The 22,463-nt window shown below is 39.5% G+C and overlaps 1 pseudogene; it reads left to right on the plus strand.

Moving 5' to 3' along the window:
• LOC132885731 (desmoglein-2-like protein) overlaps nucleotides 1-22,463 on the plus strand; it is a 119,462-nt pseudogene that overhangs the window by 70,213 nt on the left and 26,786 nt on the right.

The following is a 22,463-nucleotide window of genomic DNA, read 5'->3' on the forward strand; positions in this document are numbered from 1 at the left end:
CGTTAAATCACTCAAACAAGCCATCTGTCGGTGGGTGGTAAACACTTGTGCAGATTGATTTAACCTGCTGTAACTCAGTTTGTGAAGGGTGCGTAACAAACAGTGCCTTAAATCAGTCAGGATTTCTTTCAGAGTCCCAACACACAAGATGATTTTAAATAGTGCCTCAACTATTTCAACACCAGTGTAGCACTCAGTCAGGAGAGGTGAGACACTGAAGCACTTGGACAGGCAGGTCATTTGGAGAAGCTTTTATTTAAGGTTTTCAGCTTGAAACTTCAACTGTTCACACACACAGGGAAGCTTCCCTCATCTCTGCTTCCTCCTTCCATGTAAGCCCTCAGATGTCACTGCAAGACACACATCATTAATGAGACACAGGTGTCATCACTTTGCCACTCACCTTCCTCAGCCTCACCCTCCATTCACAAATTGGTGCTTGACCACATCCTCATTGCCACAAAATATAATAGCCAATTTTGCATTTACTATTGGTGATTTTGGGTAGTTATTATCCTTAGCTCTTAGTGACATGGAGGATATATTACCAGTCTTACCAAAACCTGGCCATCAATGAAAGAATGGTAGCCACAAGGTCTAGAACTGTGAATTTTGAGAGTAATTAAGCCAATGTTTAGAGTGTCTGAGCCAATGGAGGCTGCAGCAATCACTGAAGTGTCACAGATGGCAGAAAAGAGGCCATGATATCTAGTGACAAATTGTGGACACCAAGTTCTGCTAAGAAAAACAAAGCCCCAACTGGGAGAAAACACTGGGTATTCTGCCTTCAAAGGAAATATGGCAAGACTATTTACAAGTATTTGTATATATCTTGTGTCCATGTGTATTATAGTGGACCATCTTTGTTTCACCGAGTGGTGATGTCAAGGATAGTCAAGCTCAGTGATGACCACTATATTCTGACTTGAGGTTTTTTTTAATTCTTTCTTTACACTTTTGTTCACGTTTTGCATATGCTAGTTTATATTTTACACTTTTATACTTTTGGTAAATAGTTATTTTTGCCTCCTAAAAGCCAACCCCCACATACATGTCAGAGGTGGAAACGGCGCCTTCTGCATGCCTATATTGTATTGTTAACAGGGTTCTGGTGTTAATTTCATGAACGCCTAAATGAGATTAGCAAGTTTTAGACTTTGTGAAAGTACACATTTTGTAACTGAGAGTTTCATGATGTTTCATTTTGTGCCATTTGGAGATTTTTTTTTGTCATTTGTTGATGGTTTATGCCATTTGGACATGTTATTTTGTCATTTTTAGCAGTGCTTGCAGTTTCTTTTTGTCTATTTTTTGAAGTTTTTTTGCCATTTTAAGAGCTTTGTGCCATTTACAGAGACATTGTGCCAATAAGAAGTTTTGTGTCATTTAGAGAGATTTGTGACACGATGTTTGTTGGCGTTTTGTGCCATTTGGACATGTCCTTTTGTCATTTTTAGTAATGTTTACTATTTCTAGAAGAAGTCTGCTATTTAAGACTGTCATTTCTAGAGGTAGTATGGCAATGGAAGAGGTTTGGTGCTTTTTAGACATTTTTCAGATTTGGATAACCTTACACAGAATTATAGTGATTGAGGATAACTTCTTCAAATTCTGGATGCTTATGGACCAGCACTTGGGGTAACTCAGTGAGCAGAAATGGGATTGATCTCATTTACTCTGAAGATATGTTTGTCTGACAAAAAAAAAAAATTATTGATTGAAACTTTCTCTAAAACTGTTGCCCTTAGTAAGCTAGGTAAAAACATCAGTTCTTATGGAAAAACTGGAGATTCCTCAAGCCTGTATATCAGGGTGCAGGTACTTACAGATATAGGTGCAGGAGAGAGTGGGTGTTTCACAAACTGGAAGCCAAATCCAAATCAATAGCTAGAAGACAGTCAGGATTGAGCAAGGGTCAGTCAACGTACAAACAGTATGTCAGAGGTCAAAGTCATAAAATACAAACGGTATATCAGAGGTTCAAAGTCATAAAATCAACAGAAAGTAGGGTCGAAGTCAGGAACTGTAATCAAAGGCTTGGTACAATCAGGCACAAGGATACAAAACAATATTTCTCAACCTGAGTGAATGTCAGCTGAGCTTATATAGAGGGGTGATTACTGGGAAGATGGGAAACAGGTGCACTCCTAATATTCCGGAGAGGAGGGGTGCTGTGGCTCTTGGGAAATGTAGTCCAAAGTGGCCATGTTCGGATGCTGCTCCGAACTCATATTTTCAGCGCTGTTATTGACACCGTAGTGTTTACTTTCAAATGAGCCATTAACTACTACTCTGGAGTATGACATAAAAAAAATTCAATACTGAACATGGGTGGCAACAAAACAGGCAGGAATTCCTTGTTTTTTCTTTTTTCGGCCTCTGGTAAAAAAGGGTTAATGACAATCTACAGTGTCTTGCAAAAGTATACATCCCCCTTAGTGTTTGTCCTGTTTTTTCGCATTACAAGCTGGTATTAAAATGGATTTTTGAGGAGTTAGCACCATTTTGATTTACACAACATGCCTACCACTTTAAAGGTGCACATTGGTTTGTTATTGTGACACAAACAATAATTAAGATGAAAAAACAGAAATCTGGAGTGTGCATAGGTATTCACCCCCCTCAAAGTCAATACTTTGTAGAGCCACCTTTTGCTACAATTACAGCTCTTGGGGTATGTCTCTATGAGCTTGCCATATCTAGCCACTGGGATTTTTGTCCATTCCTCAATGCAAAACTGCTCCAACTCCTTCAAGTTGGATGGGTTCTGCTGGTGAACAGCAATCCTCAAGTCTGACCACAGATTCTCAATTGGATTGAGGTCTGGGATTTGATTAGGCCATTCCAAGACATTTAAATGTTCCCCACTGCTAAAGTGACACTCCAGTGTCACTTTAGCAGTATGTTTAGGGTCATTGTCCTGCTGGACCGTGAACCTTCATCCCAGTCTCAAACCTCTGGCTGACTCAAACAGGTTTTCCTCCAGAATTGCCCTATCCATCTTTCCTTCAGTCCTGACCAGCTTTCCTGTCCCTGCAGATGAAAAACATCCCCACAGCATGATGCTGCCACCACCATGCTTCATTGCAGGGATGGTGTTCTCAGGGTGTTGGGTAACAAAAATATTTTTTTATAACCCAACCCTGATCTATACTTCTCCACAACTTTGTCTCTGACCTGTTTGGAATGCTCCTTGGTTTTCATGTTGTTTGCTTAGTAGTGTTGCAGAGTCAGGGTCATTCCAGAACAGGTTGATTTATACAGACATCATGTGACAGATCATGTGACACTTTGATTGCACACAGGTGGATCTTAATCAACTAATTATGTGATTTATGAAGTGAATTGATTGGACCAGCTCTTATTTAGGGGTTTCATACGAAAGGGGGTGAATACCTATGCACACTCCAGATTCAAATTCAGACAACTTTATTAGTCCCCAAGGGGGCAATTCAGTTCAAGCAGTTCCTGAACGTAAAAAACACCAACAGCAACAACCATGGCAACAAGCAGCAGATAGCAGACAGGAGTACAATGTGTCAGAAACAGCAGGCCAGTACATAATTGTATGGAGTGGCACAGTAAAGTAACAAAAAAAAAAAAAAAATAAATAAATAAATAATGATAAATAAGTGGGCACACAGACAGTGGCGATTCTAGGGTCTAGTGGGGCCCCAATCAGAAATTCATTGGGGGGCCCCACCACCGCCCGCCCGACCCCCCCCCCACCACCACCACCACACACGCACACACACAACAGAATTTCAGTAGGACAAACTCTGGACCTTTGTAAGTTTAATAAATAACCAACAAATTGTAGCAAGTATAGTTTTGTTTTATTTCACAAGTTAGAAATATTACATAAACAAACATGAACATTGTGAAGTTTCTGTTTATTTTAACAGAGAGTGCAATATTAAATATAATATTATATTAAATGTATTATTTCAATATTATATTAAAACAAACAAACAAACGAAAAGCCTTTAAACTTTTAGCTTTTAACCTTTGTGTTCTTCTTCACTCTCGACTCGCAAATTTCTCTATCAACTGCTGTGCAAATTTTGACTCTCTGTCGCCACCTGGTGGGGGCCCCAAGCAGCTGATTGGCTTGCCTGGTGAGAAAAATCGCCTCTGCACACAGAGATGCACTGCACATACATAAATACAAAAGTTACAAAATACGACTACCGCTAGCCAGGTTTAAGAGCCTAATGGCAGATGGGATGAAAGATTTAGCGTATCTATTTGTCTTCCTGATAGGTGCTATAAAACAGCAGCCTGAAGGCATCACCGTGAACTCAGAGGACAGGATGTGGCCATGCTGGGAAGTTATTCCTTTAGCTTTAGATTTCTGTTTTTTTCATCTTATTGTTTGTGTCACAATAAAAAATTAAAAATAAAAAGTGCACCTTTAAAGTGGTAGGGATATATATATATATATCCCTACCACTTTAAAGGTAATGTGTACTCAAGGGTTCAGTACTAATATCCTTCTGCAACTAGGCTTTAATTTGCTAGTTCATGTTATTTTGTTTAACTGCTTAAGCTTATATAATCAAAAGGCAGCAGAACATATTTACATCTGTAAGTCAAGCAATGTTTGTACTCTAGATGTTTGGACTGTAAACCTACCCACTATGTTGGATGATATACAAATCCAAAATGCCGTCTTGTGTGAACAATAACTGTGATGCATCTTCGACTTTCTCGAAATATTATAATTCTCTGGAGTCCTCTGCCAAGTCAAGATGAAGGGAAAAAGTTGAAATTTGTGGTTTTAAGCTGTATATGTTAAAGCCATCCAATTATACAGAGGATTTAGCCTCATTACCACTGATTGAATACTCTGATATTGTGAACGATCTCATTCAAAAAAAAAAAAAGTGCATAAGTAAAACAAAGTTACCGGGTTACTGGAATGGCACTGCTAATATCTCACCTGGCTAACTTGACCCACATTGTTCTCCTTGTGTATCCAAACTCGCTAAGGTTTGCACTGCTTCTAATCTGGCTTTCTTGGCAGATCTTTCATCTATCCTGTTGCTTCTTGATACTGTGAGACGAGTTTTTGTCTTGATCTTATCATGTCCTAATTTGAGTGTTGGTGCCCAATCTGGATTTGTTTTATCGTGTAGGTTTGCCGGTGCTCCTGCAAGGTGAGAAGCAGAGTGTTCAGGTTAAAGTTCAGTAATTCAATTTAATTAGCAGAAAACATAGCTTTAATTAGTAATGAACTCTTCATCTCATCTCATCTCATTATCTGTAGCCGCTTTATCCTTCTACAGGGTCGCAGGCAAGCTGGAGCCTATCCCAGCTGACTACGGGCGAAAGGCGGGGTACACCCTGGACAAGTCGCCAGGTCATCACAGGGCTGACACATAGACACAGACAACCATTCACACTCACACCTACGGTCAATTTAGAGTCACCAGTTAACCTAACCTGCATGTCTTTGGACTGTGGGGGAAACCGGAGCACCCGGAGGAAACCCACGCGGACACGGGGAGAACATGCAAACTCCACACAGAAAGGCCCTCGCCGGCCCCGGGGCTCGAACCCAGGACCTTCTTGCTGTGAGGCGACAGCGCTAACCACTACACCACCGTGCCGCCCCAGTTTTGTCAACATTTTTAATTATTTTGGGAATTCTTTCTGAAGAACCGTTTCTCTTTGTCACGAGTAGCATTATTACCGCAATTGTATCCTGCACACAAAGTAGGCATTGTCTTTCTTCAAAGGCAAAGAAATCAAAAGAAAATCACAAAGCATCACAGCAACTCACATGTGAAGCGCCGCTATCTTGGTTATTGTTATCACCCAACATGGCGGACTTCCGGTTTGGAAAATAAGCATGATGTCACAAGCACACGAAGAATAGCATAGAACAGACAGGATGGTACGAGTTGTAAAAGATGGTGTGTGTATGTGTGTTTGTGGCTTCAAAGGCCCACAGTAACATCCTTAACTTGGTTACAACTTTGGGGTGAAGAACTTTAGTATAAGGGGTTTTTTGTAAGCAGGGACAGACTGGGACCAAAAAACGGCCTAGGACTTTCCCCCCAAATAGGCCCACTATACTATAGTATACTATACTATAGTGCTATAGTAAAGTGCTATAGTGGCATATTGTCTGTCATAACAAAACCCACACAGATGAACTATTTATGATTGTTTATTCAAGAACTCAAGAACACCTAATATTCAAGAATGACTAAACATCACTTGCATCTCCTAAACAAAAATGAACATAGACATTGTCTTTTATACTGCTATTTTACAGTCACTTCTATGCTTGCATTTTAAAGAGAAATATGTTACAGACAATACAGTGTGTGATTCTCCTCACAGTTTGTAAGCCATTTATGGTTAGTACCATCTCTATAGCTGAACAATCTTTGTAGAGACAGGTTTTTGGGATTTTGCTGGGGGTGGTAACTGAAAAACGGCTCCAGGCTGTAACTGTCTGAACTGGGGCGGCTGAAATATTGGGGCACTGATCCCTCATTCTGGCACTTTCCTGGACTCTCCCTGTCATCTTTTGAGCTGTCACTATCTTCAACCTCAATAAACAAACAAATGAAAAGATGAAGTTGGATGCTTATGCTATTGTTGATTTTATCTAAACTATGCAATGGCATCTAGGAAAACCCTTCACACTGTGCACTGACATATGCTTGATTAACATTTGTTGAATAGTATTATTCGGAATGACAGCCTTTAAACCTGTACTTATACCTCAAAATTCTATTTTTAAAAACCAGTCAAAACTTTGGATAAACGTAGCATTTGATACTTAGGCTACAGACAAGAAGAATAAAACAGATTTGGAGGTTTTTCCTAAATCCCAATTACATTTTTAGCCTTTTAGGCCTATTCTGTGTAAGCATTAGCCTGCTTGACACATTTTATAGTTTTAATATTATGCTGATTTTTTGGTAGGTAAGCCTGACAAACAGATCTAAAATTAGGCTATTAACAAATTGCACAATGCAATGCTGCTGTGATTAGTTATGATACCATTCAACCAATCATCCTTCAAACAGCATTTGTAGCCTATTCCACCACGCACCACGAAAGAGAAGACAAAGATAAATAGTGCCAAAATGGAAAACACTTCTCCCCCTCAAACTTTTGGATAATGATAGGGTAGAGCTTTGGTTCTCTTGAACATCTCATCTCATCTCATCTCATCTCATTATCTCTAGCCGCTTTATCCTTCTACAGGGTCGCAGGCAAGCTGGAGCCTATCCCAGCTGACTACGGGTGAAAGGCGGGGTACACCCTGGACAAGTCGCCAGGTCATCACAGGGCTGACACATAGACACAGACAACCATTCACACTCACATTCACACCTACGGTCAATTTAGAGTCACCAGTTAACCTGACCTGCATGTCTTTGGACTGTGGGGGAAACCGGAGCACCCGGAGGAAACCCACGCGGACACGGGGAGAACATGCAAACTCCACACAGAAAGGCCCTCGCCGGCCCCGGGGCTCAAACCCAGGACCTTCTTGCTGTGAGGCGACAGCGCTAACCACTACACCACCGTGCCGCCCCTCTCTTGAACATAAAGAGCCTAATCTGCATGAATTATGCAGAGGTGAACATATGAAATCGTGGCCATTTGTGCTTGCCTATCTATTTATAATTGGCTTGCTTGGTAGTTACGTGTTTGTTTTGACAGCAATAAACCACATATTTCTCATCATCACACCGTAAATCCAGTCAATAGAAGATTGGCCTACTATAAGAGGGGTCTATGAGTGGCCTTTACGTAACCTGTTTTATGCTATGGTTTTATGTCATTGTCACTTACCGGTACCTCCTCCTCCGGTGAAATTCCCTCAGCTGCCTGCCCCTCATCATGACTATCATCATCAGCATGTTGGATGTCCACCTGGTTCTCAGTCTCGCTCAGTGATAACGTGACATGAACGTTACTGCTGCTGCTTGCAGTTGCACTGCTGCCAAAAAGCTCTGTAAGCTTTCTACATTTTGAAGCATCTTCTTCAAGTGACTTCACTTTCTTTTGTTTTAACTTTTCCCACCCACCTTTCTCCTTACGTTTTCTGCTTGCCATCTTTCTGTTGACAGACACTAACGTTACTCTTCTTTGTTGGCTTTTAGGCCTATGGAATAATGATTGATGGATAAATTATTGTCTTAGCACCACCTGTTGTTAGTTGATAGACTGAAAATTTTGGTTATTGAACAGGGCCGACGGCTGTAGACCGGACAGCCATTCTGGACTTTTCCAGAATGCACAGATTGCCAGTCCGCCTCTCAGAAGCCTGTAAGTAGGGAGAGAGTGTGAGCATTGAACAAGTGCTCATGGGGTAACACCTGGGTATGAACCTGAAGTTTCAATCAAATCTTCCTCTTCCCTCCTCCAAGTTTGTGCCTGCTTGCATCTTTATTCAAAGGGATAACAGAAAATTTACTTCACAAGCCAACATTTATTTAACTTCTGGTATGTCAGCTGTAGTTGACTCTTAATTGCAGATTTGGTAGCTAGTTCCCTGTGCCGCCCTACTTTATTTAACTGACAAAAGTACAAAGAAAATATTTTCAATAGTTTTACTGACCAACTTAATTGTATTTTGTAAATATAAATGAAGTTAGAATTTGATGCTTGCAACACACTCAAAAAAAAAAAGTTGGGAGAGAGGAAAGGATCGTGGTAAGCATTTTGTGCATTGTGAAATAACAAATCACAGATCTTTGTTTTTAGTGCATTTTGGAAAATATCCCAACTTTTCTGGAAATGGGGTTATTAATAATGTACACAAGTGCAGCCACCTGATTAGCTATCATAAGCTTAAAAGTCCAAAAAAAAAAAAAAAAGGTTAAGTTTTATTGTACATGGGCAACCAATATAGCTTCCAGGATGTGATAAATTTGTTGATAGCCAGGTACCAGAAGTGAAGTGTAGCCAATGTAAACATACTTGTAAGCCTGGATTTAGTCAGTTGAAAAAGAGTATTCTTCAAGTCAGTATGGACAGTGGAGAAACCGGATATCTGTATGAACCTCAGAAAAAGAACAAACAGCATCTGGTAAATGATTTCAGCAGCAAATCATCATATGATTCTCATGATGAAATCCGTGGTGCTTTGCAAGTGCAAAGTTGGGAAGGCAGGAAAAGGGTTCAGCAGCTATCTGGTGATGATGTGGAAAGTGTGCCAAGCAGAAAACTGATATTGAATGTGTTTGTTGTAAAGACCACGACCTTTTATGTGATACAATACAGGCACAGTCATTGAATTCTTTCATCTCATACTAGTGATATATCTATCTACTTACTTAGGTATAGACATGCAATGTGCCACAATTGTTTGTTTATTTGGTCTAAATATAGGCTAATGACAGCTTGAAGCCGAGTGCGAGTTTATGGCAGAGCGGAATAAAGCGTGGGGCACCAGACAATGAAATTTAGATCTTTATTTATGTAAGATAGATGTTTTTTTTTTTTTTATCCAGTGCTTATTTTTAAATCTGCATTTTACAAAATAATAAGAATTATTTTCTAACACTATAGTTTGATGTTTGTTTGAATGTTCTTTGTTTGAATGGTTTGCCTGCCGGTTGGGATGTAGCTCCGGACCTAGTTTTGGGTGTCGGTTTCCTTCAGGTCTTGGTCTGCTATGGGTGATGCCTGTGCTACTTGCTGTGGACTGTAGTGAGCTCATTGCTCTTTTAACATCAGGGTTGTCCAGCACTCTGTGTGGCAATGCTTCTGTGCTTGGTATGGTGTTCCGAGCAATGTTTTCCAGTGGCGTTGTGGTAGCTGTGCAGATGTTTTGGGACATATAAGTGCTCTGTGTGGCAGTGCTTCTGTGCTCACTTTGTGGATCTATGGCATGGTGTTCCGGGCAATGTTGCCTGGTGGCGTCGCAGCGGCTATGCAGGCCATGTGGGATTTACTTTCGTTGCACCTTCTGGTGGGACTGTGGGTAGCTACACCATTGGAATTGCACCCTGACCCTTTTTTGGTGGACTTTTTTTTTTTTTTGTAATTGTTAAGTGACCTTGGGTGTGAGAAAGGCGTTATATAAGTTGAACTAATTGTTAATTATTATTAACACATTTTACATTCCTTGGGAGCTCCACTTTTAGCCAGTGCCTAAATACATACATACATACATACATACATACATACATACATACATACATACATACATTGAATGTCTATACTATTCTAGTTTATTGGCTTGCATGGCCTGAATCCTTTTTCTGTGGATAGTGTCGGAATATTGTTGGCTCAGCATCAGGTTTGAGTCTAGCACGACCTGCGTAGCCCAAGAACTCGGCCTGTAGATTCTTTTCAAAGCGATCAGGCTCAAAATGCTCCTCGCAACCAACAGAATTTCTCCCAAAGAAGAGGGTTTCTAAAGTGTGGCCTGTTCCCAAATTGTGTCGCCACTGTTTAGCAAGTCGACAATGTTGCTCGGTTGTCAGCAGTAGAAGACAGAAAAAATGCTTTCTCTTATGATGTTTGTTATTTTTGCAACCAGAAGCTTTACACTGCTGTTTTTCAAAAATGTTTTGTACATCCGGCTATATTCCGGTGTTGGGAGCAGCAACCCAACTAAGATACAAGAAACCTTGAGTGTGCAGGAACACAAAAGAATTTTAAAGCACTGCTTAATGCAACGCAGTGTGACAATACAGGGTAGTCAAAATGCATTTGTGTAAAATGTTTATTTTTTGCTGTGGGCATTCTTTAAGATCACAAACAATGAATAGGAAGCCAAACAGGATTTGCCCTTGAAGATGGCAGATTTTATTTGGATCACAAGGATCAATATGTTCAAGCTACATAGCAAAAGGTAAACATTACTACAGTGGTGCTTGAAAGTTTGTGAACCCTTTAGAATTTTCTATATTTCTGCATAAATATGACCTAAAACATCATCGGATTTTCACACAAGTCCTAAAGGTAGATAAAGAGAACCCAGTTAATCAAATGAGACAAAAATATTATACTTGGTCATTTATTTACTGAGGAAAATGATCCAATATTACATATCTGTGAGTGGCAAAAGTATGTGAACCTCTAGGATTAGCAGTTAATTTGAAGGTGAAATTAGAGTCAGGTGTTTTCAATCAATGGGATGACAATCAGGTGTGAGTGGGCACCCTGTTTTATTTAAAGAACAAGGATCTATCAAAGTCTCATCTTCACAACACATGTTTGTGGAAGTGTATCATGGCACGAACAAAGGAGATTTCTGAGGACCTCAGAAAAAGTGTTGCTGATGCTCATCAGGCTGGAAAACATTACAAAACCATCTCTAAAGAGTTTGGACTCCACCAATCCACAGACAGACAGACTGTGTACAAATGGAGGAAACTCAAGACCATTGTTACCCTCCCCAGGAGTGGGCGACCAACAAAGATCACTCCAAGAGCAAGGCGTGTAATAGTCGGCGAGGTCACAAAGGACCCCAGGGTAACTTCTAAGCAACTGAAGGCCTCTCTCACATTGGCTAATGTTAATGTTCATGAGTCCACCATCAGGAAAACACTGAACAACAATGGTGTGCATGGCAGGGCTGCAAGGAGAAAGCCACTGCTCTCCAAAAAGAACATTGCTGCTTGTCTACAGTCTGCTAAAGATCATGTGGACAAGCCAGAAGGCTATTGGACAAATGTTTTGTGGACGGATGAGACCAAAATAGAACTTTTTGGTTTAAATGAGAAGCGTTATGTTTGGAGAAAGGAAAACACTGCATTCCAGCATAAGAACCTTATCCCATCTGTGAAACATGGTGGTGGCAGTTTCATGGTTTGGGCCTGTTTTGCTGCATCTGGGCCAGGATGGCTTGCCATCATTGATGGAACAATGAATTCTGAATTATACCAGCGAATTCTAAAGGAAAATGTCAGGACATCTGTCCATGAACTGAATCTCAAGAGAAGGTGGGCCATGCAGCAAGACAACGGCCCTAAGCACACAAGTCGTTCTACCAAAGAATGGTTAAAGAAGAATAAAGTTAATGTTTTGGAATGGCCAAGTCAAAGTCCTGACTTTAATCCAATCAAAATGTTGTGGAAGGACCTGAAGTGAGTAGTTCATGTGAGGAAACCCACCAACATCCCAGAGTTGAAGCTGTTCTGTATGGAGGAATGGGCTAAAATTCCTCCAAGCTGGTGTGCAGGACTGATCAACAGTTACTGCAAACATTTAGTTACAGTTATTGCTGCACAAGGGGGTCACACCAGATACTGAAAGCAAAGGTTCACATACTTTTGCCACTCACAGATATGTAATATTGGATCATTTTCTTCAATAAATAAATGAGCAAGTATAATATTTCTGTCTCATTTGTTTCACTGGGTTCTCTTTCTCTACTTTTAGGACTTGTGTGAAAATCCAATGATGTTTTAGGTCATATTTATGCAGAAATATAGAAAATTCTAAAGGGTTCACAAACTTTCAAGCAGCACTGTATGTGTAAAGCAATAAAAACAAAACATTAAATGCTGCTTAAAACTAAGATGTTGTTTCTTAAGTTAACCAGAAAAAAGACTGTTGAAAAGAGGAAGAAAGTTTCAGTCACTACTAGCTTTCTACTTTTTTTGTGATGGTAGATATGTGATTTTCAGACAGAGACATTAATCATTATGTCTGTGGCTGCATTAGACAGTTTGATGTTGTACACTATCTTTAGCACCACCCACATATCCATGATCGACTCACATGGGATCTAGACAAACAAAGTAACCAAATTCAGGATGAGAAGCTTGTCTGGAGGATTATTGCTAATTCACAGACCACACCACCCAGGGGCAAAGTGCTGTAAGTGATGCAACTTGCCTCATGGTTAAAATTTTTGGATATCAACCGTGCCAAAGACATCCATCACTGGGAGTCCAGGAGAGTGTAATTGCTCTTGAAAGAACTGACTATGTTTACAATGTAGATTATTATTATTTTTTAATTCTAGCTGTGTAAGTGTTGTTGAAATCCGACCAAAATTACATGGTAAACTGCAGTGTTCTATCTCCCTCTTTCCTCAGGAACTACCACTGCTATCTCAGATACCCATTGACAGCAGCGGGAAATTCGAAGCTCAATGGCAAACAACTGAAAACTGGAGAAAGTATAGACGGGAATCTGAAGAGCAATACATAAATCACCAGTGGCATGTCAACCAGTATGAGGGTGCCTATGTTGAAAATGCAATTGTAAATGGAAGACATTCTGAAAATGTTACAGTGGACACCCTTGAAAGCATGGCTTTAACCGAGACCTTGTTAGGCAACTACTTTGTAAAGGTTAGTATTTTTTCACAACCCAAAAGAGAACAGAACCTTAATACAGAATAACTGCATGTTATGCATTAATTAGTCTCACGGTGCAGACATGATCTCAAAGTAGTGGCAGTGTATAACCACAAACATACACACTGTAATCCAAGATGGCTGAGAAATTGTGTCTTGATTGGAAATTGAGTTGAGATTTAGAGAGTGCCTGTTGGCACAGTGTGTTGTTCACACTCATTCATTCATTCATCTTCAATAAGCACTCCATCCTGGTATGGATCACACTGGATTTGGAGCCTGGGTGTGAGGCGTAAATACTCCCTGAATGGAACACCAGTCCATCCGAGGCCACCATGCACACACTCAAATCACATACTTATTCACAAGTAGGAGCAATTTAGAATAGACATTCCACCTACCAGCATGTGTTTAAAGAGGTAGGAGGGAAAAAAAGAGAGAACCAGCGGGACAGCTACATGGGCAAGAACATGGAAAACTCAGTGGGAATCTCAGGAGCTGTGAGGGCCCAATGCTACCTACTCTATTACAGTGCTACCCTGTTTGTGCTCAATCTCACCATAATTCACTGCCAAGTTTTTGAAAGGCTGTCCCTTGAAATGTGTTCTTTTAGAGAGAAGACTATGCCTTCATAACATTTAATTTCACTTTATGGCAAAGGATTTAGGTGGAATATTAGTTTTCACATATACACAAACGCTGCGAATACATTTCAAAAATAAAAAGTTTCTGAAGGTGTCTTTTTACATCTACAAAAGATGCAAAAAAAGAATTAAATTCCATGAAAAGAACCTCCAAAAACTGTTTAAGGTTTTTTTTTTTTTTTCATATCCTGCTATTTGATTGAAGCCTACAAAGAATTTGTTTGGTCTGACAGGTTGACTGATGAAGTTGGTGTTGTGTTTTCTTTTTTACTCTCTAGCTGGACCAATCTGATCTTATTTTGAATGTAAATGTAGTTGTTATCTGCTGTGTGAATGAGACATAGTTTAGCAGTGTTGAGTTCTGATGTCCTGTGTGTTGTTGCAGAAAGCACTGGATATAGTGAAGCAGGAGGCTACTGCAAACGAGCTGCTGAGGTTTGATGATGAAACCTGCAACTCAGTCACAGGCTCCTTAGAGGACCTCTGTGACTATATAGATGATAAAGATGATCTGGATTTCCTTGATGACCTCGGGCCTCAGTTCAAAAGGCTTGCTGAGATTTGCTGTGGCTCAGCCATTGAATTCGAGGCCAGCTCCACTTCCATGCCTCCCAAAATGGTCTCATCCAGTTCACAAGTGGGTGTCAAAGTAGAAGAAGCTGTTGGTGGTGTCCACAGCAAGGCAACCTCTGTTTCTGCATCCAGCTACTCCTCCACTATGCAAAACGCCCAAACTACAAATTATAGAGAGAGAGTATTATCAGTGGAGGCACCACATCAGCAACCACCATAGGCCAAACGCTGCTCGTACAGCAGCCACCTGTCTACGTTCACCTTACCACAACTTAATGAAAACCAAACAAATAAATTAGAGTCACCTATAACTCAACAATAACTGTTCGAGGCTCTTAAACGTATGCCTAATAACAAAGCACCAGGTCCGGTTGGCTTCCCTGCTGAGTTCTACAAACAATTTTGGTCCATTTTGGCTCCACTTTTTATCAGGATGATCAATGAATCAAAAAAAAAGACTACCAGCTAGTATCACCACAGCTTCAATTTCACTTCTCCTTAAGCCCAATAAGGATCCAACAATGCCATCCAGCTACCGGCCAATCTCCCTACTCAATGTTGACAATAAAATAATCACCAAAATGTTAGCACACAGATTAGAAGAGGTCTCCCCATCCATTATCCACCCAGATCAGACTGGCTTCATCAAAGGCAGAATTTCTCCCTCCAACACCCGCAGATTGTTTAACATAATGTATCACTCCTCAGCTTTACAAGAAAAAAACATTATAGCAACTCTTGATGTGGAAAAAGCTTTTGATAGGGTCAACTGGAATTTCCTGTTTTCCACATTAGGGCAGTTTGGTTTCGGGGAATCGTTCATTAATTGGATTAAGATTCTCTACAGGCCTCCCAACATTCAAGGATAGACGACTCCACTTCTCCTCGGATGGATTTCCCAAATAGCATGAAAAAATTGCTCCCAACGGCTACACTTTCCTTTTCCAGCCCAAATCTGTCGCGACAAGCAGTGTATCCAGTACATCAAAATTGTGTTCGTCCAGGACTTTCAGCTGGCTACAAATCTTTTTCACCATCCAAAAGATACATGTCATCTCCAGTCCTTTCACCCTCAAACCAAATGGAACATTTAGAAAGTCTTGTTTGATGTAGTCTGGGTCCCTGCAAATGGATGTAATGTTGAAAAAAAGCTGGGACCCGATGATGATGTTGACCCTATTCCTGTGTTGATAAGAATCAGAAAACATAGAGCACATTTAACCCTAGGGGTGAACCAATCTAATATCCTTCCTGTTTTAAAACAGCATCAGAGTGCACAACTAAATATTGCTTCTAAAATTTCTGTAAAGCTAGCTCTTCTGAATATTAGATCACTTTTAAACAAGTCATTTTTAATTAATCATCTTATTTGTAAACACAATCTTGATTTTTTGCTTCTAACTGAAACCTGGCTGGATCAAGCAAATAGTGCTACCACCCTTATCGAAGCAGCTCCCCCAAATTTTAATTTTTTGAATGTTACCCGACAAGGGAAAGGTGGAGGGATCACAAATATATTCAAAGTCTCTTTTCAATGTAAACAATCCTCACTTGGTGATTTTACGTCCTTTGAACACTTATGTGCACTTGTTACATGCTCTCCTAACATATTATTATTAACTATTTATAGGCCTCTGAGACATTCAGCCAAAGTCTTTCTTGAAGAGTTTGGTGAACTGTTATCAGTCATTTGCTTAGAGTTTGATTGTCTTATTATATCTGGGGATTTTAACTTGCATATAGATAATACTGATAACATTTATGCCAAAGAACTATTTGCAATTATTGATAACTTTAACCTAGTACAACATGTACAGGGACCGACCCACTCTCGTGGTCATACTCTTGACCTCGTCATCACAAAGGGTCTTACTGTTTCTACTACTGTTGTTGACCTGGCCTTATCTGATCATTTCTGTGTTTTCTTTGAAGTTTCTATGTCTCCTCACATCCAGAATAGCTCAACGACTATAGGTAGGAGAGTCATAAACGACAACACGTGTTCTTTTTGAGCAAGCTCTCTCAAAGAACTCAACCAAAATGTCAGACTCTGTAGATGATTTACTGGAATTTTTTAATTTAAATATGACCCAAATTATGGATGATATTGCTCCATTCAAAATAAAAAGAGTCAATGATAAGCAGAAAGCACCATGGAAGCAGTACCCGGCTGTTAAACTGCTAAAGAGAGAATGTAGAAAGACTGAAAGAAAATGGCGCAAATCTAAACTTCACATCCATTATCAAATCCATAAAGAGATGCTTTGTAATTATAATTATGAAATTCGTAAAGCAAGACAGTCTTTCTTCTCCAACATCATCAGCAGGAATATGAACAATGCCCGTGTGCTATTTTCAACAGTAGAGAAGCTAACTAATCCCCCACCACAATTAGCACCTGAACTTCTCTCAGTTAATAAATGCAATGAGTTTGCATCCTTTTTCAAAGGTAAAATTGATAAAATAAGGCAGAATATTTCTCATAATATATCTCAGTTGCAAAAAATTGAAAAACTGCAATCACCAATGACACAGATAGATAACTTTAACACAATGTCAGAATTTTGTTTAATTGATTATGAGACTCTTGAAAAAACTGTACAAAATCTCAGTTCTTCAACATCTGAACTGGACATTCTGCCCACCAACTTCTTTAAGTCTGTTCTTCATCTTATAATTACAGATGTGCTTCAAATTATAAATACATCCTTGGAGACTGGCGTTGTTCCTGTGTCCCTAAAAAAAGCTGTTGTAAAGCCCCTTCTTAAAAAAAATAATCTGGATCCTTCAGTGTTAAATAACTACAGGCCAATATCAAATCTACCATTCATCGGGAAAATCCTGGAAAAAATTGTCTTCAATCAATTAACTGCCTTCTTGATATCAAACAGCCGTTTTGATAATTTTCAGTCAGGATTTCGTGCCAATCATAGCACTGAAACAGCGCTGATTAAAGTTATAAATGACATACGTCTTAATACTGATGCAGGCAAAACATCGGTCCTGGTATTACTGGACCTCAGTGCAGCTTTTGATACTGTTGATCACAACATACTGCTATATCGACTTGAACACTGGGTTGGATTGACTGGTAAAGTTATCAATTGGTTAAAATCATACTTAAAAGATAGAAGCTTCTTTGTTACCCTGGGAAATTGTTCCTCAACGTCAATGCCCTTGACCTGTGGTGTCCCCCAGGGGTCGATTCTTGGACCATTACTTTTCAACCTTTATATGCTCCCACTTGGGCAAATTATCAATAAAAATTCAATTTTGTATCACTGCTATGCAGATGATACCCAAATTTATTTTGCTCTATCACCTAATGACTATGCCCCCCTTGAATGTCTCTACCAGTGTATCGATCAAATCAATAGCTGGATGTCACAAAATTTTCTTCAGCTGAACACAGATAAAACAGAAGTAATTCTATTTGGAAAAAAAGATGAAAGACTCAGGATTACCACTATTCTTGGCACAAAAGGGATTAAAACTAAAGAAATGGTTAAAAATCTTGGTGTTTTCATTGACAGCGAGCTAAACTTTGACAGTCACATGAAAGCAATCACTAAAACGGCATTTTATCACCTAAAAAACATTTCCAAACTAAGAGGACTTATGTCAAAAAATGATCTGGAAAAACTAATACATGCCTTCATCTCTAGTAGGGTTGATTAGTGCAATGGCCTTTTCACAGGCTTGCCAAAAAAGACCATCAAACGACTTCAGCTGGTTCAAAATGCAGCGGCTAGGGTTCTCACACGAACAAAAAGAACAGAGCACATTACCCCAATTCTAAGGTCCCTTCACTGGCTTCCAGTAAGCTACAGAATTGCTGCTGGTGTACAAATCTCTAAAGGGTACAGGGCCCAATTACCTCTCTGATATGTTGCAGCAGCCTAACCCAATCAGATCTACCAGATCGCAACAGAAAAATTTACTATTAAAACCAGTTGTTAAAACAAAGTGTGGTGAAGCAGCTTTTAGCTACTATGCAGTACAGCTATGGAACCAACTGCCAGAGGACATTAAAAATGCTCCTGCTGTTGGCAGCTTCAAATCTAGGTTAAAGACCAAGCTGTTTTCAGATGCTTTCTGTTAAATAATGAATATTTTTACATATTTTATAATCTTTACTTTCTCTGCATGTTTTAAATTTACTTTAATTTTATTCTATTTTATTCCGCTGGTTTCTTTTTCTCCTTTTTTTTTGGCATTTTATTATTTTATTTCTACTATTGTTTAATTCTTATTATTTTCTTTTAATTCTTTTAATTATTTTAATTAATTGTTTTTAGATTAAAAATAAAATTATTGTATGTAATTTTATTTCTCTATTGTTTACTGTTTTTGTTTTTACTTCTGTAAAGCACATTGAACTGCCATTGTGTATGAAATGTGCTATATAAATAAACTTGCCTTGCCTTACACTTCACCCTCAGCCACAGTGATCACCAATGGACTAACATCACACAGTTTCACTCTGCACCGGGGAACTAGACAGGGATGCCCACTCTCCCCTTTATTACTTACCATCTTCAGTGAACCTCTAGCTGCTGCCATCTGTCAGAACCCCCACATTAAGGGAGTTCAGACTCTAAATATGCATCATAAAATCGGCCTCTATGCCGATGACATCCTACTTCTTTTTCAAGACCCCATAGTATCAGTTAAAGAAACCATTACATTCTCTAATATTCCTGAATACTCAATCAATTGGAATAAGTCTGCAATTCTTCCATTACACTCCAACAGCTGGGATGTGACAGCCCATTCATCACCTTTCCCACTATGTATTAATTATATTACATATTTAGGGATAAAGGTTTCCCCCAGGCTGTCAGATTTATTTAGTCTAAATTTTACCCCCCTGCTCAATTCAATAGATGACCTCCAGCGATGGATGAACCTTCCACTATCCATCATGGGCAGGATATCAGTTGTCAAAATGTCAATATTACCCAAAATAAATTATTTATTCTCAATGATTCCAACACAGCCCTCCCCTTCCTGGTTTAAATCACTTGACTCAACAATTATTAAATTCTACTGGAAAAATAAGACACCAAGAATCAAACTGACCACTCTACAAAAACCTAAAATACTCAGAGGACTACAGGCTCCACACTTCCAACATTATGCCCTGGCCAACCAGCTTCGTTACATATACAAATGGTTACTTCCCACCCCCTCAGACAACACCTGGTTAGACATAGAACAAACCATTTTCAAGGATATTCAGATCTCAGACCTTCCTTTCTGTAGTCAGTCAGTTAAAAAACATCCATCCTTCAAAGCACTAACAATATCATCTAGTCTGACAGCTTGGTGGAAATTCTATCACATCACTGATTCACCTGTAACACCGTCAAATCGCACCCCGAATTGGAATAACCCCGATTTCACTGTCAACAAAAAAACACTCAGTTTTCTCACATGGATAGGCAAGGGCATCACTCAACTTCATCACATTATTCAAGACAAAAATCTGGCTTCATTCCCTTGTTTGGTCCAGAAGCACAGCATTGAGAGTAAACACTTTTTAGAATACCTACAAATTAAATCATCTATCCAAGCTAAAATTAATATCCAGACAGCTAACCTAGACATCCCCTCATCAATCATGGAGTTGATCAACATTCCCTCCCCCCAAAAAAATATTTCCAAAATATACAAAATTATATCTCGTTTAGAAAAACTTTAAGCCTACCATATCACAAATGGGAATCAGATTTGTCCATTACTCCCGGTGCCGACTTCTGGACCCAAATCTGTAAAAAACATCTATCTCATGACAAAAAATAGCAATCTACAATTAATACAGTACAAGGTTCTTCACAGATTTCACTTCACTGCACAGAAACTACATAAAATGGGCTTTGACTCTGATTTGTGTTCTCACTGCATGCAAAATAACCCAGACACATACATTCATGTTGTCTGGCATTGCACTCCAATCAACAGGTTTTGGATAAGTGTCACAGAATCACTCTCTACCATTCTTGGCTGTCACATGCCAGCAACCCCTTCCCTATGTGTACTTGGTGATACAACCGCAATCAATCTAAGCACCTCATGCAATAAAATACTGCTAGTAGCGCTGACTATTGCCAAGAAAACAATTCTCATGAACTGGAAATCAAGGAATACTGTACACATCACTCATTGGAAAAATTTGTTATCGGATTATATATCATTGGACAATATATCCACTCCAAACTTAAACAACACTCAGGATACACCCTCCCCTTGGACACCCTTCATCACCTTCTTACAGTTATGACCTGACCCTCTGCGCCTGAGATCCAACTCACAACTTTACATCCACATGTAAATAGCTATATAAAATAGGGCGGCGGATGGTAGCTGGAACAATTATTTTTACTATTATTATTTTTTTATATATCATCTCATCTCATTATCTCTAGCCTATATAATCTCTCTTCCCCCCTCCTTTTTTAAGTTAAATGTTTTATAACACTTCTGCCTCCACCTCCATTAATGTTTTGTAAGATGCGTGCTCCACTTCGACACTACACTTCTCATCAGAAGACGCTCCTGTCGAGGTGTTAACTTCCATGGACAACCTGGACGCCTCTGTGAGATGGTTGCAGTTCCAGCTTTCTTAAATTTTTGTACCACCTTTGCTACAGTATTCTGACTGATAAGTAAAGGTTGGCTGATCTTCTTGTAGCCTTCACCTTTGTGGTGTAAAGAAATTATTTTCTTTGGGGAATTCTGAAGAGACAAGTTGAGCATCACACTCCATCCAGCATCCAGTCACTAAAAGAGGTCATTGTTGAAGAATGGAAAAAGACTGATGTTGCAAAATGTCACCAACTTGTTCATTCCATGCCTAGAAGACTTGGTGCTGTCATTAAAAATCATGGAGGGCATACAAAGTACTAGATGTAGTAGTTTTTGTTGTGGGGTGTACTCATTTTTGCACCACCCTAATTTGAGTAAAATTGAAAAATGTGTAATCTAAGTTATATTATTAACCTTACTTTCATGTTATAAGTTAAACTGATGTTATATTAAACTTTGTCTTTTCAACATTTTTGAAATTGTTTGTGTTCATTGAGATATTGTTTAAAATGTTACTTTTCAAAGGGGGTGTACTCATTTACGCTGAACACTGTACATTTTATTCTTTTTCTGTATCACTAGAGAGACACCAACTGCCATAATCAAATTTTATATATATATATATATATCTCATCTCATCTCATTATCTCTAGCCGCTTTATTCTTCTACAGGGTCGCAGGCAAGCTGGAGCCTATCCCAGCTGACTACGGGCGAAAGGCGGGGTACACCCTGGACAAGTCGCCAGGTCATCACAGGGCCGACACATAGACACAGACAACCATTCACACTCACATTCACACCTACGGTCAATTTAGAGTCACCAGTCAACCTAACCTGCATGTCTTTGGACTGTGGGGGAAACCGGAGCACCCGGAGGAAACCCACGCGGACACGGGGAGAACATGCAAACTCCACACAGAAAGGCCCTCGCCGGCCCCGGGGCTCGAACCCAGGACCTTCTTGCTGTGAGGCGACAGCGCTAACCACTACACCACCGTGCCGCCCTATATATATATATATATATATATATATACACACACACACACTGAGTTATATTATACAACTGTAAAACCATGTATAGATGTATCAGTTGTAAAAATATAATGTCCTAAATATTCTAATGTCTCAAATTTTTCCATAGATTTTCCACCCAAAACTGCGACAGGAACTCTTGCAATTCAGGTGCAGAATTTCAATGACCACTGTCCAGTTCTGACCAGCTCAGTCGAAACGCTGTGTTACGGCAACAGGGAACTGAAAGTCACAGCCATGGATAAGGATAAACACCCCAATGCTGAAGCTTTCGAATTCAGTTTGGTTACAAAAGAGAACTGGAGCACTGAGCGTCTCAACGGTTAAGTTTAA

Source organism: Neoarius graeffei, chromosome 1, assembly GCF_027579695.1.
Source record: "Neoarius graeffei isolate fNeoGra1 chromosome 1, fNeoGra1.pri, whole genome shotgun sequence".
In the NCBI taxonomy this organism is placed as follows: Eukaryota; Metazoa; Chordata; class Actinopteri; order Siluriformes; family Ariidae; genus Neoarius; species Neoarius graeffei.